This window comes from Candoia aspera, chromosome 3 (genome assembly GCF_035149785.1).
Source record: "Candoia aspera isolate rCanAsp1 chromosome 3, rCanAsp1.hap2, whole genome shotgun sequence".
NCBI lineage: Eukaryota > Metazoa > Chordata > Lepidosauria > Squamata > Boidae > Candoia > Candoia aspera.
In genome coordinates, this window is record NC_086155.1 from 166823345 (window position 1) to 166839351 (window position 16007).

The following is a 16007-nucleotide window of genomic DNA, read 5'->3' on the forward strand; positions in this document are numbered from 1 at the left end:
TACCTGCATTGGTTGCCAGACGCTGATTGGATACACTTTAAGATGCCAGCCTTTAAAAATGCTATCTTAGGGCCTTGTTACTTAAGATTACCCCAATCATTATGAACCTGCCATCTGTTAAGATTTGCAGGAGAGATCATTTGAAGATGCCCCCATTGTCTGAGTCCAGTCTTTCTGACACATGGAAAAGAGAGGTACACTCGTTTGGGAAATGCATTTGCCTCTTACTTTCTTAGTGTTTATCTGTTTTTTATAAATTATATTTTAAACTTTTGAAATATTCTGATTCTGATCTTCAAAATTTTCTTACCATTTTGACAACCTCCAGAATAGAAAGGTAATGTATAACTTGGCTGAATAAATCCCAACATCATAGTACACTCATTGTGTGAAAAGAAAGATGTACACTGAGTCTAATTCTTAGCACCAATATAATCTTATTTTTAAGCATCAAGTTCATACCAAGAGTTTAATATAAAGTCTAACAAAGTATAATTCTAGAGGAAGGGGCATGAGATGACTAAAGTAAATTTCAAGAGCCTAATTTTTTGATTAGCTATTATAAAAACAAAGTAAAAGAGAAATCCAGTCATTCATATAAAAGACAATACCTTGAGATGATAATTTAGCTATTTTTTTTTAGTTACAATAAAAATAGCATTTCAGAATGTCTTTTTCTTAAAGTCATGTATTAATCTGAATATATCCTGATATCTGATATTTCACAGAATATAAGACATATTTATCATTATTTGAATTCTTTATAGAATTGAATGCTTTTCTGGATAGTTTTGGCCATATATCCATACTGGCAATGGGTCATTAATGTTTCCTCTAGCTCTGGGATTTCTATCCCTTATGTCAACGTTTTCCAAACTTCTACTCTTAAATTGTTAGACTGTAGTTCCCCTTTTTTCAGCCTGCATAGCCAGTGGCTCTCTGAAGGCTCTAAACTGGGAAAGGAATACATTATGGTAGATGTGCATTCTGTTATGTATACATAAATCCACTTTTCATGAAATCTGGAAGCAGCAATAGAGGAACTCACTCTTTCTCTGTCATTGTTTTTAGTGAATAACTACAGCTATTCTTTCTTTCTGACATTGCCAGGAACCACTCTCTCTATATATGTCATTCTAAGATCATGAGGTAAATAACATAATAACTCTGTATTTACTATATAAGATTTCTGTACTTTTAGCATGGAGATTTTATTATTACTCTTTTCAATGTATAATTTCAGAAATGAAATATCACATTTGATTCAGGTTGCTTTTGATTTCTAATTAAGTATGTGAGCTTGTCAAATATACATCAGAAAACACCTAGTATTCTAGATTGCATGGGGAATCCTTTCTGCCAAAGCTGCATGTTGTATCAGTTTATGAGTCAGAAGCCACACATTGTTGTACAACTGCACGCATGCATGCACATATTCACATACAGAGAGAAAGTGTGTGCTTCTTCTTCAACAGTGCCTTCTTCTTCTTCCTGACAGCACTTTGCAGCAACTAATATATAATTGCTAAACCAAAATGAATGGACATAAGTGTTGGAATGGCCTTGTCTTGCACTTTTTGGGCTAGCTCAGTTTAACCATAGCAATATAATATAATTAATTCTGAGAACAAAGCAATGAACATAAACATGCTTAAAACTTTTTCTACTAAAATAATTAGAATTAAAAAGAATATATAGTTGGCTAGGTGACAAAAGATGGTGGTACTTACTCAGCTTTGGCTAATCTTGGAAAAACTAAGTAAGGTTGGAGCTGGTTAGTACCAGGAATCTCAGAATTTTAGGCTGGACTTGCAAGTTGAATAAGTATCAGAAGAGGGCAGTGGGAAACTACTAATGTCAAGATATGTATGTACAGTATATATGATGTGATGTGTGTGTATAATCTTTTCCAGAGAAATCTCCCCATTGTTTTATTTAAAATATTAGATGAGAAATATGCATTGCACTACTGAAGAACAAGTGTGCATACATATGCATGCATGCACATATATCTATAATAAATGGCAAATCATTGCTGCAGAAAAAATTATTTGAGCCTTGTATTTGCCAGGATTCATTTTCTGTTTAAAGAGGGTACAGAATTCATATGTGGAATATGAAATAACAAAGAGTCATGCTGTTAAGAAAGATATAACTGTATATATTTAAAACACAATGAACTTCTAAAAATCTCTGTGGGCATGAGTGATAGAAACCAAATCTATGAAATAAATGATTAGCCATTTTTTCAACAGTTGCTTATGAAAGTCTACAATTCTTACAATTAAACAATTATAAACTCACTGTCACTAATGAAAAGATTTTTAAAAACATGATTTACTGTTAGTGATTTGGAACAGTGCCTTAAACAACTTGCTGTATTATTTCAAATGTGTTGTCTAGAAAAGTAAAATTGACAAAATCAGTGGTGAGTATAGCCACCAAGAGATATGGAGGACAATGGTAACTTAGGTCATAACTGCACTAAGGACTTAGGTAGTCTTCATAACATTATCCAGGCACTGTTAAAGTGATTGCTGTTGTTTTGGCAGAATGATTGCTGGGTTACTCTGTTGGCAGATGCTGGGAAAGCCTTTAGCCCAGGAGAGATCAAAAAAGTCACACACCAAGCATTTCTATAAAAATAATTTATTTACAGAAAGCAAAAACAAAAGCAAAACATATTTAAAGGACTTAGCTCCCTTTTGGAGCAAGCCTTGCTTGGCTACATTGCCGGCAGAGAAAAAAAAGAGGAAGTAAGAAACAAGTCTGGGCAGGTTTCCTCCCCCCAGGCTATTTTGCATGAAGCACGGGAGAGGAGACAATCTAATTGCAACCTTTTCACCCGGCCAAAATGACTAGCTACAACAGCAGCTTAATCTGTTAGTAGGAAAACCTCAACATACTCCATAATCACTAGTGTAGAAATATACTTAATTTCAATCTTCTCTCAAGGAGTCGTCCAAGGTGCTGGAAAAGGAGTTGTGTGGAAAGAGATAGAAGCACAACAACAAACATAAATCAAACTCTTTGTATATATCCCAATATTTTTATTTCCCCCTTCTGAAGGAACTCTCAACAGTCCAATATGTATAAATGTTTCTTACATTTTTTTTTAGCATCAGCATCCTTGTTCACACTTCATCTTACTATGGAATAAATGATGGAGCTAAAAGTTGTAATTAGGGTATACAGTATGTGTTGGGAAAAGTGACCAAGCAGTTGAATCCTAATTATCCCAAACGTTAGCATTTGGTCCAAGCATTCCTATCAACTGCTACTGCTACGGGATGCTCCCTGTTTCAACAAAGCCTTTGAAATGTAGATCCAAATGCTTACTGCTTAATATGGACTAATGAGAGGTATTTAAAATTTCATTTCCCAGGCCACATTAGCAGCAGTGATTGGCCTGCCTGAATCATAAAGCTTCTGTAATTTCTGAATGCCCTCACATCAGGCTGCCCTGTTTCTCCTTCACCTTTGACCAGAGTAAATTTTCAGAAACAGAAAAGAAGACTGGGGTTAGCCTCTCTTACTTTTGCCTTTCCAACAGTCACATTTCACTAGTCACTAGAGAACTTTGTCCCCCCAGGGCTCAACCCAGTCCCAAATTTCTTCATAAGAGTTTATTATTTATTCTGCCCTTTTCAACACATCACAGCCTTCTGTGGTTTTGTTTTGTTTTTCCTTACCCTGGATATATGATGAACTTCCTTGACCTCATGGTCATAGCTCGGTTATAGACTAGAAGAAAGACCACTTGTGTTCTATTTTGCATGTTTCAATGGTACAACTGAAAAAGCAGGAAAACAGTGCCACATAGTTGTCTGAAGGATGAAACTGTTCAATATGCTACCATTTGTGTCTCAGGCAGAAAAAGCTACCAGTGCTTAAGATGGAAGGTAAATACTGAGAATCCAATAATAATACAACTATAAGGCCAGTTATGAATTTGCATGATCAGTACAGTAATCCAAGCTTTATTTCACTCAAAGCAGAGACATGCTTTTGGCCTACTGACAATACAGAATGAACATTGTGAGCACAGCAGTTGCTATGACAATAAGAGCTGTTGTGTAACAGTGACACCATTGAGCATGTCCAAACTGACTTGTCAGTTAACTTTGTGGATCATGAAGTCAGTAAATTTTGATCTAACTCTGTATGGCAAAATATGCAAAAAGCTGGTAAAACAAGTAAGAAATCTTCAGATAGCAAATTCCATCAAGGCTAAAATATTGACAAAAAAGTCACATGGGGCATTATTTATTTACTTATCAGATTTTCTCTTACTTTTCATTGTGATCATATTCAAAGCTGCTAACTATAATGTTACATTGATATTTAGAAATAATCCAGTCTTTATGTCAAGTGATTTGTAGTGTAAGAAGAAATCAAGATCTCTCTCTCTCTCCCTCCAAACTGTCAAGATCTCTCTTTTTCCCTAGATACTGTCTTCCCCAAACACCGTTTTTCCCACCACACAGTCTTCCCTTCTCAATCAAGGTTAAAAGTTACAAGAGATTAAAATTCAGCAAGAAGCACCAGGCTGTTCAAATGAACATTCCTTTCAGACTTAGCCAGAGATCTTTTAAACAAAAAGATCTCTCCTCCCAAAGAAATTAGCAGAGCCCATTCAGGTGAACATTCTTCCTGGTCGAACAGATCTCCATAATCAAACAACAAAAGATTTCTTCCCTAGGAAAGTTAACATTCCAAACTAACAGCGCTAGACAGGAAAAAGCTGCAGCTCAGTAGGAAGCCTAATTGCCCTAAACAAAGGAATCCATAACTCAGCAGGGTGCTGACCACAGAGCACCTCCCCTCTGAACTCTGGTGAACCGCACTTTCCTAGAATTCCTAGAGAGTACCCCGTCCAAGAAACTGGCTACGGGCGCTTTCTCAGAAATTCCTAGAGGGCGGGAACAGTTTCACATAACAGTAGCAAAGGTTTTTATATAAAGGGCTTCCAGGAAATTTCTAAGTGTGGGTACCTCCAATCAGCAGACTTCGTACCATGCTCTCAGAAAATAAACTTCACCTGTATTCAAGCAATTTCCTATGCTTTTTTATTCCCAGCTCAGAATGAACTTGGTAAGATTTTCTTCCTACAGTAGCAACTTAGAATAATTTCACTGATACCTATATTTGCTCCAAAAAGGGTTACAAACTAAATTTGGATGGTGTGAGTTTACAACTTGAGCAAATACTGTATATCCATTTCTAACCTTTCTTGTTACTGATATTTTCTGTATGCCTAAAAATTCACTCTCCATTCCCCTGTGAAGCCATCAGGCTGCAAGGCTAAATAGAGATAAAAATCTAAGAAGTTTTGTTACAGGACGGAGATGCAGTTTCATGATGGTGGATACAAATGATTTTATTATTACAGAAAAATAGGCCTTTTTGTACTTGCAGAATTCCAGTCTGAAAACAAAAATCACACAAAAAAGCAAGTGTGCTTGTGATTTTGTAGTCAACTAAACAATACTTCAGGAATTTCAGAATACGTAGTTTAAAAACTACATAGCCAGCTTTGTACAGCAGCTGCATATATACTCATAACTTCTATCGGTGAAAGTAGATGAGAAAGAAAAAGACTGAGCTGGATAAAATATGCACATAGAAACCCAAGTGTTTTCCATCCTGATCCACTCACTGTGGGGGAATATGACAATACAGTTTTAAAAAATTAAAAATAAACAGATGAACAGCAATAGGAACAAATAATACTGCAATTGTAATGCGAAAGAAGACTTATATCTAGACAACCAAACTAAATTTGTTTGTACCCAGCATCCTGTTCTGATGACAGAAAACTAGAGTTTCTCTGTTACTGATAATCCATGTAATGTGTATGGCTTTATTGCAAGATTTATATATGCAAGCAACTTTGAAAGGACAAGCACAATCACAATCAAGCAAATACACATTTCTTGGTGACATGGTCAGTCTCAGTTAACAGGGGTTGTGAGCTGAGATATATATAAAAGCTTCAATCAATTAATCAGTCAATCAGCAATCCCTTTAAAAATGCTATGGCTTTGTTACTATAGAATTATAACCTAGGAGTAATCCCACTGAATGCAATGGAACTCCTTCTGAACACTATACAGCTGAAACCCTGCACACATTTTTTTCCAGGCAGAAAGTCAGGGGCTAAAACTGAGGCAATTTGTATCAGAGAATCTGGAAAGCAAGCCACTCTTTTTCACCATAAATCCTATGTATGGCCTTGAGTAAACCAAGCTAACAAAGAGGGGGTTATGTCTCAGTAAACAAAATTAATGGAATTCATAGGTTTCTGAATAAAGATACTTAGGGTCAAGGTACATTAAATATTAGGCACAAAAAGACAATCAGTTCATACTCAATAGTGAATTGCTTTTTAAGAAATTAGGAAATTCATAATAGTTGCAGAAATAAATACTTATTGCCTAAGTGTAATACCAACAGACCTCTAGTGGCTGTTAGTATAAATGATTCTGGCTTCTGTAATTTTGAATTTGAAATGTAAGTTCTATAGGAGGAGGAAAGAAATAATATAGTAATATACCAAAGAAGCTTTTAGGTTTAGTACTAGTAAAGTCAATTTATTAACGAAGTCATTTCCTACAAATCATATTTCTACACCATCACATAAGTTACAGCTATGAAGAAGGAAGCATTTTCTTCAACTTTTAAGTAGTTTTGTATTCCAATTTTAGGAAATATTTATTTATTCAGCATAGCTTATTCATTTGACTAGAACGTTTAAGAAATGGACATAAATTAAGCCAAATGATTGAATAAAGAGTAATATACATAGGAATATAGTTCATTTTTGACTGCCGAGAAAGTTATGATAAATCTAAGGATTCAGATAATGAAATCTTAGAATCTGATATAAGATCCTATGGGACTTCCAGATCCAGATAGACAGGCAGATACTGCCAATCAACCAGACATTGTGGTAGTAGCCAAGGACCAGAAGACAGTGGTGATGATAGATGTAGCAGTGCCAAGTGACAGCAACATCAGAAAGAAGGAGTATGAGAAGCTGGAGAAGGAAGTACTGTTGAGGATGTGGAAAGTGAAGGCCAAAGTGGTCCCAGTGGTAGTAGGAGCACTTGGGGCTATGACTCCTAAATTGGGAGAGTGGCTCCAACAGGTCCCAGGAAGAACATCCGAGCTCTCTGTCCAAAAGAGTGCAGCGCTAGGAACAACTAGGATATTGCACAGAACCTTCAAACTCCCAGGCTCTGGTAGAGGACCTGAGGTTGAGGAAGACACATACCACCTATACATATGCATATACATATAGTGTGTGTGTGTGTGTGTGTGTGTGTGTGTGAATTGAAGTTGATTCAGCTACTCCATGATGGAATGACAGGACATGTCCTTTACAACGGTGATAGTCAGCTGCATTGGGGTGAAGCAGGGTTGTATGCTAGCTGGAGTCCCATTCAATCTGTTCTTTGCTTGCATGTTGTTGCATGCTGTCCAGGGTCTGAAGGAGAAAGTGTACATCAGGTACTGATTGGACAGCTCTCTCTTTGACCTTTGTTGCTTGAATACTGGGACGAAGTGCCTCCATACAGTCATTCAAGAAACCCTCTTTGCTGATGACTACACGCTCCTGGAGCACAAAGACAGTGGTCTACAGTTGATGCTGAGCAAATTCTCAGACGCTGCTATGCTCTTCAGCCTATCAGCCTGAACAAGACTGAAGTACTTTACCAGCCTGCGCCAAATACCAACCCCATAAAACCAAAAATCACTGTTGATGACACCCAGCTGACAAATGTAAACAGCTTCAAATACCTGGGAAGCATCATCTCAAGTGATGGTTCTTTGGGCAAAGATATTGACTCCAGGATCAGCAAGGCCAGCCAGGCTCTTGGGCAGCTGCATATTACAGTGTTCAATCAGCACAACATCCATATCTCCACAAAGCTTAAAGTCTACAGAGCTGCGGTTATCCCTTATCTCCTAGATGGATGTGAGTCCTGGACTCTATATCGATAATGCATCAAACGATTAGAGAAATTTCACATGTGTGCTCTCCACTCCATCCTTGGCATTGGTTGGCAAGACTGTGTCTCCAACCTATAGGTCTTGGGTCATGCAAAGTCCACCAGCATTGAGTCCCAGATTATCAGCCCAAGGCCATCATGGGTGGGACATGACATCAGAATGGATGACCACCATATGCCTCGCCAGTTGCTTTATGATGTACTGGAGACTGGGAAGAGACCTTGAGGTTGTCCATGCAAATGCTTCAAAGATGCGGTGAAAGAAACCTTACACAACTGTGACATCCAGCCAAGGGAACTAGAAGCTGTGGCTGCTGACAGAACCCACTGGTGAGCCCTGTGCTATGAAGCCTCTACCAGCATTGAGGACAGGCACTGCCAAAAACCGTGAGTGGTGTCACAGAATTAACACCCAGAGTTATTACAGCAATGGAATTCCAGTGCCCCCACTGTGTTAAACTCTGCATTTCCAGACTGGGACTGCAGAGCCACCTCTGTGTCCACAGATGAACTGCACAACAGCATGTCTTCTTCAAACCCAAAAGTGTGTGTATATGTTTAAGTGATTTGTCTATCTTGGTAATTGTTGATAGAGTTATATACTATCTGTAAAACATTTTGTACCAATTTCCCCATAAATTGTAACTTGGAGTAAAGTTTATTGTTTTTTTCTCCATAACTTCCCATTGTTATAATGTGATTATTTCTTTGAAGATTTGCATTCACTTTATCATACAATTTTTTTTATTCCATGTCATATTTCAATAACAGTTTATATATGCGTCCTAACTGGTAATCTTGGTTTTGTATAAATGTTTCAAATCGTATCTCAAAGTCCCCACTTCTTTCTTGAGGTCACTTTTTGTACATCAACAGTGGTAAATTCTCATCTTTGTTAAGCAGTTCTTGCTGTGTCTTTAGTCTGTTTCATGAGTCTGGACCCATCATGTTAGCATATGTAATTAAATTAGTTCTGAGTATGCATATGTTTTTCTTGAGTATTTTTGCTGAGTTTAAAATGACCACAGAAACAAGAAGTATATACCTCCAATTTCTTTTCTCATTTTCAATTTATATAACTTAGAAATATGATTGTGGATGGCATAGACCAATGAACCATGCCAAGTCTGTCAGCCCTAGTCATACCTTTCAAGTCTGCATGGTGCAAATGCAACATAGCAACATAAAAAAGGAAATAATTTGCCTTATTTTATAATGCTATTACAGGATTTTATTTATAATAGATTAGGCTTTGTCATCATTCCTAGTTTGGAATCTATATTCAAGTCTGTTAATCTTGGGCAAGTACAGCGCTGGACCATTTAATAGCTCCATTATAAAGGTGTCATGTAATTGCTGAATAATATCTATATAGCTTATGATGCAGTCTGGCTTACATCAAGAGGAATTGTAATCTAGACACATCCAAAGGTCACCAAATGAGTTAATGTTGATCTATCTAATTGTGTTTTCCCCAACCTATAGCACTGGTAAAGCAAGATTACAGTGACACAAGTATTGTTTCTGAATCAATAATCCAAAATAATAATGTTAAAAAGAGTAGGCAGAAACATGGGGGGAATGTGGCTTGAAAAATATAGAGCCAAGATGGATGTTGGGGGAAAAAAATCTTCCACTATTTTTCATGCTTTTTCAGGAATCTCATCTTGGAGATGTGAATGCTTTGAATAGAAGAAGCCCACCATCTCTTAGATTGGGAATGTAACCAAACTGTGACTTTAAAAAAGGATTTTTATGATTTCACATAAATGGACTAGAGCTATGTTACTTATTCCATCCTATCTTATTAAAATTTATTGAAAAGGACAAGCTATTTGGTCCTTAGTTACACAAATGTGTTTTCTTAATTTTCTTTGTTTCTTTACCTCTTCCCTTCAAATCTGCATGCACCTAGTTTAAGAGAATCAGATGAAAGATTACACGTGTAAAGTAACATGAAACCATTCTTTCAAAATTAATTTGTGATAAATTTAAATAATAAAAGCATTTGGAACATCTTCAGATCCAAGTACTTGCACATCCAAAGTGAGTGACATTTCCAAATATCCAATAGTAGAGTGTCTAAAGTATCAACAATTTTCTAGTTCAGACTGTGGTTGAATTTGTCCATGTGTAAAGAGATCAAGGAATTTAGAGAATTTGCAAAAGCTAGAATCAAGCAAGATGCATAGAGGAAAGAAATATTGACTTTCTGACCCAGTTGGCATCAGATTTGTATGTGCATATATAGAGATGCAGGCAGAAACAGCATACACTGAATAGCACAACCAAGTGGCTGGCATTGTGTACAGGAACATCTGCACAGTGTATGGGCTAGAGCCTCCCAAGTCCAGATGGGAGATTCCACAGAAGGTCGTGGAGAATAACAGGGCTAAGATTCTGTAGGACTTCCAGATCCAGATGGACAGGCAGGTGCTAGCTAAGCAGCCAGATATCGTGGTAGTAGACAAGGACCAGAAGACAGCAGTGGTGATAGATGTAGTGGTGCCAAGTGACAGCGACATCAGGAAGAAGGAGTATGAGAAGCTAGAGAAGTACCAGGGCCTGAAGGAAGAACTAGAGAGGAAGTGGAAAGTGAAGGCCAAAGTGGTCCCATTTGGTGGTAGGAGCACTCAAGGCTGTGACTCCTAAGCTGGAAGAGTGGCTCCGGCAGATCCCAGGAACAACATCCAAGCTCTCTGCCCAGAAGAGTGCAGTGCTAGGGACAGCTAAGATACTGCACAGAACCCTCAAACTCCCAGGCCTCTGGTAGAGAATCCAAGGTTGAGGAAATCACATACCACCCATAGTGGTGAGAATTTTATATATAAAATTTGTTCAATCATGTTTGATTCTTGGAGACTGCCTGGACAAGTCCCAGTAATATTCTTGGCAAGGTTTTTCAGAAGTGGTTTGCCATTGCCTCCTTCCTAGGTCTGAGAGAAAGTGACTGGCCTAAGGTCACCCAGCTGGCTTTGTGCCTAAGGCAGGACTATAATTCATGGTCTCCTGGTTTCTAGCCTGATGCTGTAACCACTACATCAAACTGGCTCTGTTCATATATTTATCACACAGCAAAAATGAACCCAACTGAAGGTTCAAGTGAAACACAAACATCACTCTGGTAATGGGATCACTTTTCCAGTAAATAAAATTCAAGGGCAGGTGAACATAACATCTTCCTTTATGATTTTTTATACTTTTACAAGTATATGGGTGTGTATTGGCCACTATAAAAAAAATAGAAAAGTGATAAGAACATGAAGCATTTCTGTGTTCAGAGGGAGAATGAAGAAAATTTCATTTGTGATATCTATGTAATTATGCAATAAAACCAAAAACTTGATTATAATCAGCTGACAGTATATTGTTGCTAAGACGTCAAACAGGACAAACAATTTTGAGGCAACTGTTGTTATTACAAGCCATATTCAATTGTTCGCACTGGACCAGTCAGATCTCTGCATTGCATCTGTTACATGCATGATTCACATCTATTAATATTTTAATCTACTGAAAGCACATTACAGAATAAAATAAAATATAAACAAGTGCAATATTTTTAGGGAAATAGAACAATCTGAAAAGAAATCAAAGAATGTATAGTTAGAAAAAGTCTGTTTAACTTTCTCCTTGCTTATTTAATTTCTAAATTGATATAGACACTAATAAACATTCAAAGCACTGATGACTAGCAGACATATAAGAACTGTTCCATATTTATTTTATTTATAGTATATTTATCCTATTTTTTCCTCTAAGGAATTCAGCAGGATATGCTGTCCTGCTCTGGGCACACAAGAATATTGGTTAGCCCTGATTTCCCAGTAAGAAATAAAGTCTCAGCCTCTTGGTTCAAGTGTTCTTTATCCAAATGCCTGTTAGCCTCACAGCCACTTAAAACTGAAAAATGAAACTTGGAGTAAGCTGATCGAAGCAGATTTCAGGGTGCTCTGCTTGGAACAGATGTCCTGGGATCCTTTATTACTGAGATGTGATCACCAGGGATCAACAGCTGCCTGTGCCATCTGAACTATAATCTCTTTTTTACCTTCTCAGTTCTTACTTTTCTCATGAACTATCCATCATTTTGCCATATCATTCCTCTCTGCAACCAGCATCCATTTCCAACTGGTAAGATCTTCATCTACATTTCTACTGTACCATGAATTTATCTCTCTGGCTTGAACTTACTGTAAAACAATACTTATTTTGAACTGCAAGGAAGCACTGAAATGCTACAAACTTAATGCTGAATACTGATATTTCAGATTTCAGATCCATATTCTCACTTGTAGTCCAAAGCTTATTAATTTCCATACAGATGGGTCTTTATATGCGATTCTCATCTTTATATTAGTTTAAAACCAAAACAAAACACCTGCTCAATAACAAATTTCAATCTAATACATTACTTTCTTTTTATGTATCTGATTTTATTTTATTAGAGGGACCACATGTTCTGCTCTTTATAGAGGACTGTTCTTTATCTGAAGGCAGCATCTATTTGAACGATTGACCAGGACTTAACAGAAAACTGTAAGGGATGGTGAGCATGGATATTCAACTGCAACAACAGTAAACACTAGTTGAACTGAAACCACAAATATTTTTATCAGGAATGATTCTAGATGGTATAAATGAAAAGTATCACAGCTTCTTGGGATATATGCTGACAGTGGCAAAAATCAATTTGGCACAATATTGGAGAAACCTTGTCAACAATACAAGATTGGGAAACCAAAATTGGAGAATATGCGGCAATGGAGAAATTGACTGTATATATTCACAACGGAAGTCTAATTCAAGCAGGAATAACATTTTAAACAGCAAGGCAAGCTAAGGCATTTTGAATACGGCTTTTGAAGAAAAAAATAGAGTAAAAGACAACTGAAAAAAATGACTTAAATAGAAATAAACAACAACTGTAAAAGTTTAAAGTAAAGTATGATTATCTAAGTAGTAGTTAGTAGTTGGGGGGGAAATGAAAGTAAAGGGGAGAGTACATTACTGAATGCTACATTTTACAATGTATTTTTATTCTACTGTATCTTACTTCTTGCATCTCTATTTTTGATCTATTTTGTACAATGCTCAATAACAACAACCAATAAACACTTGGATAGCAGACACATAGCACACAGGTCAATAGGTCACAATCTTCCCAATATGAGATGTACTGTATGTTTATTTAAATTATAATACTTATTTGTAGATTTAAATCTATACATATGAATTATCAGGTGCAGATTTTAATTTCAGTTAGGAAAAAGAAACATATCTGCAGTTTTCTTGCAATTTATATGCAGAAATTGCAAGCAACATTATACTTCTAAATGGGCATTTCAAAACTCCTTATCTGCAATTAAACATAATACCATCTTGCAGTTATTGTATTTCCAAACAAGCAGGAAATGGACAAGAAAAGAAGGATAATATAATAAGATTGATGAAAAGGGGGAAACTATGGGGCAATAGTATACACACATTTAAGGGGAGTTTGGAGGTAGGATTATCATGATGTTCCCTTCCTATCATCAACCTTGTTAGAGTAAAATTTTGATGCCTGAGCCCAGGGCAAGGATTTTCCTACCATAGCAACCGACTAGGAATCCTGGCTTTTTGGCCTGCACTCGACAGACTAATAGATCTTTTAAAAATATATATTTTGGGGGGAAAAAATGAATATAAAATGCATTAGAGAAAGCTGTATAAAGAAATCTTTATATTAGGGAAAGTTGCATATAAAACTGTGAACATTAAGGAAAGTTATTTATGACAATATATATATGGTGAAGTTCATGAAGAATCATGCAGGAATTAGAGTGAATTCATGACTGAATGTATCTTAAACTGACATGGATGTGATACAGACCTATTTGTAGGGCAACCAAGCCCAGCTCAAACAGCAATTCATATTTCTTTACAAGCAATCCTTCACATTTTGTTAGAAAGCCACAAGTAATTTAAAATGCAAATGTTTTGTAGTCCCCCCATATGGGGGAGATTGGGTGGTGATAAAGGTTGATAAATAAATAAATAAATAACATTTGTTTATCTTTAGCTCAGCCATCATTCTGCTGTCGCTAGGAGCTTCACAAAGTACTCACCAAAGTGCCTGGCACTGTTACAATTGTATTGATAGTAATTGTAACTTAGTTTGTTCTTCTAAAGCTGATACTAATTCATGAAAAATACATTTGCAGCTGAGAAAACTCAACGAATAGTTCTTTCTTTGAAGCAGCTGAAGGTGGTGTCAGTCAATGAAGAGTGCTATATGCCAGCTTTGCTTAAACCTTTTAAAGATGTCAAAAGCATTAATCTTCAATATGGTGGTATAACCCCCAATCTGTAGAAATCTTTCTGACCTTGACAAATTATTGACAAATTAATACAGTGCTTCTGAAAACTGCAGACTGATGGTGATGAAGGTGGAGAATGTCTTTTTATCCTCACAGCTCCTATACAAGAGATGTAAGGTGGCTATCCATATTAGTCTGCCAGCTTATGCCCAGGCCACAGATATTTGTGAAGTTTTGGGGGACACCAGTAAGCCTAGGTATCTATTTTAACTGTTAACACCATCATCAAGCTAGAAATGCTGTTTTTCTAGTTTCTTTTCAAATATTCAATGTTTAGTATTTGTATCTACTCATTCAGGCTGTATCATAATACATGACATGTGCCTAATCTAAACTGAACTCTTGTGCAGAACTCAAGGATTTTTTTTCTCCCATTGTAACAGGAAAGCCAGTCTTAATCAATGAATAAAAAGCTGTAGTATAATGGTTTTTTGTGCTTGACCAAGCAGTTATGTTGCAATTTATTCCCAAGCCAAGTTATTCATTCATGACAATTGTAATATGTTTTTAATTAGGACATGATTAATTCCTTATAATAAGCAGTAAGCATCATCCTTTAGCTTAAACTGACAATTATATAAAATGTGTTATAAGAGTCATACAACTGTTTTCTTCATTGACATTCTACTTTTTCCCCTTTAAAGGTGTAGAATCAAAATTATCTGTTTTCAGTTTCTTGTTTTATCTGAAATTCAGTGAAAAGAAACTTCTACATGGATTTTCTTTTGAAATCTAGCTGCTTCTGCCCTCCTTTCATCCTTTAAATTCAAGGGTCATCCCAGTGTCTTCTAAAGGTTTTTAAGAGTCAATAACAAACATCTTTCATAACAGGTATACAGAATGGCAACCACATGAATCAACAAAAATTTCCTGCATTCCTAGAAAAAGCTGGGCATTTTCAAAAAATTCTTGCAAATGTATAAATCTGTTTCTAACGTCAACCTCCTCAAGAAAATATTAATTGTCTTTAGGAATGAGATGTTATGAACCATCTTCAAAATACTCAAAGAATAGATCTAGCAAATTTCAATTTAAAAACAAGATAATAGGAAATTTTGTTTTCAGACAGGAAACTTGCAAGTGATGCATTTAGCTGTACTTTTCAGCAGCACATGAGCTATACTCCACCCCATAAGGTATAAGCAGATGAAGAGGAGTTCTAGTTACTAGGATAGAAGGCTACTTGTGGGTAAATTACAGAGGGTTATATTAGAATTAGTTTGGGGCAGCTGGGCAGAAGCCCAAGGATTCAAATCTAGACTTAGGATTCAACTTTGGAAAAATTATAGTCCTGCTCTAGATGGGTAGACATTTGAGATATTCACTGACATAGCCAAAGCACTGAAAAATATAACAGGCAGAAGGCAACTGCTTAAGATCAGTTCTGGAAAATAAAAGGAAATAGCCCAATGGTGACAGATAATGCACTTGTGAACTAGTCTTAGTTCACCCCCTATAATGCACTTGTGAACTAGTCTTAGTGAATTATTTTCTATTATTCCTCTCTAGGAGAAACCTAGCTATACCTCTGAATTCCAAAGAAGCAGAGAATTAGGTAAAACTGGCAAATAATACAAAAGTAGGACAAATCAATATTTTGGAAAATGATACAAAGTAGGATGAATTGATT

General features: G+C 36.4%; 1 protein-coding gene across 2 annotated transcripts in view; it reads right to left on the reverse strand.

Annotated features, from left to right (window-relative positions):
* Window positions 1-16007, reverse strand: part of NOL4 (nucleolar protein 4) — a 137572-nt gene that overhangs the window by 47025 nt on the left and 74540 nt on the right. The gene's annotated exons all lie outside the window — the stretch shown is intronic.